Genomic DNA, 1011 nt, shown 5'->3' with positions numbered 1-1011 from the left:
TTATATATAATAAACCATGCAGCAAACAGTGATAATACAAATACTTAGATAAAATAGCATAGATAATAATTTTAGTATTTTCTTCTCTCACCACCAACAGATTCACAGCTCATTTCCTCTAATTCATGCCCTTTACTCTGTGAATTACCTTACCATTCCATACTGAAAAAGACTTGATCTTCTGGGTCATCATGTGGTGTATTTCTCCATGAGGCTCTTGAGAGCATTGCTGCTGAGCCTAGACAAGATAAAATTAAGGTGCACATTGACCAGGATGTAAAGATTAATATAGTTATTTGTATTACTTTAAAAAAAATAATCTCAACTGCCAGAATTAAACTGATAGTTGCCTTCAACATATCAAAAAAAGGCATTTGTTTTTATCTGAATTTTAAACTTTCTTTTTAATTTTTATTTGATGACTTTGGAATCTTTGCAATGGAAGAATCATGAAATTTGAAATAATGCATTGCCAAACTTGGAGTAATGGAATAGAAGAAAAATTTACAGAGGTCACTTCTAGTTTGTTCACAATACAAAGGAGAATTGGGTTCTATGTGATGCATTAAAAACTTATGAACCTCTGTGCACATCTCAGCATTCACTATGACATCCAGGGACACGAGGGCTGAGGGTGACGCTCCTGAGCACTGTTATTAAACAGATACTGCAGATGAAGTTTACTCTTATTATATTGGCTTTTACCTTGAACTTTACTTTATATTGTAAATCCCAATCATAGACAGTGATAGGAAAAACCATTAAATATGCCAAGAAAAAAAGACATCATAAAGCATGAAAGCACAGATCAGACATCTGAATAAAATATAAGGAGTATAATGAAAAGAAGGAGCCATTTACAGGAACCCAAAAGCTATGTTGCATAAGACAAGTATGTTATTTTGAAGAAAAGGTATAGTTTGGTTAAATAAATTCTCATCTTTATTACAATATCTAATTTTTAGAGTAGTGTAGTTTTATAAATGATATCACTTGAGTAGGAATTTTTGA

General features: G+C 31.8%; 1 protein-coding gene across 1 annotated transcript in view; it reads right to left on the bottom strand.

Moving 5' to 3' along the window:
* Positions 1–229, bottom strand: part of LOC103609006 (putative vomeronasal receptor-like protein 4) — a 3793-nt gene extending 3564 nt beyond the window's left edge. Inside the window, exon 1 of the mRNA XM_008593390.1 lies at positions 154–229. The gene's annotated coding sequence lies outside the window, so the exon portion shown is untranslated. The remainder of the gene's footprint in view (positions 1–153) is intronic.
* Between the last annotated feature and the right edge of the window lie 782 nt (positions 230–1011).

The sequence above is a fragment of the Galeopterus variegatus genome, unplaced genomic scaffold, assembly GCF_000696425.1.
Source record: "Galeopterus variegatus unplaced genomic scaffold, G_variegatus-3.0.2 Scaffold9077, whole genome shotgun sequence".
Classification (NCBI taxonomy): Eukaryota; Metazoa; Chordata; class Mammalia; order Dermoptera; family Cynocephalidae; genus Galeopterus; species Galeopterus variegatus.
Note: the sequence above shows the minus strand (reverse complement) of the source record. Positions and strands in the feature narration are given on the sequence as shown.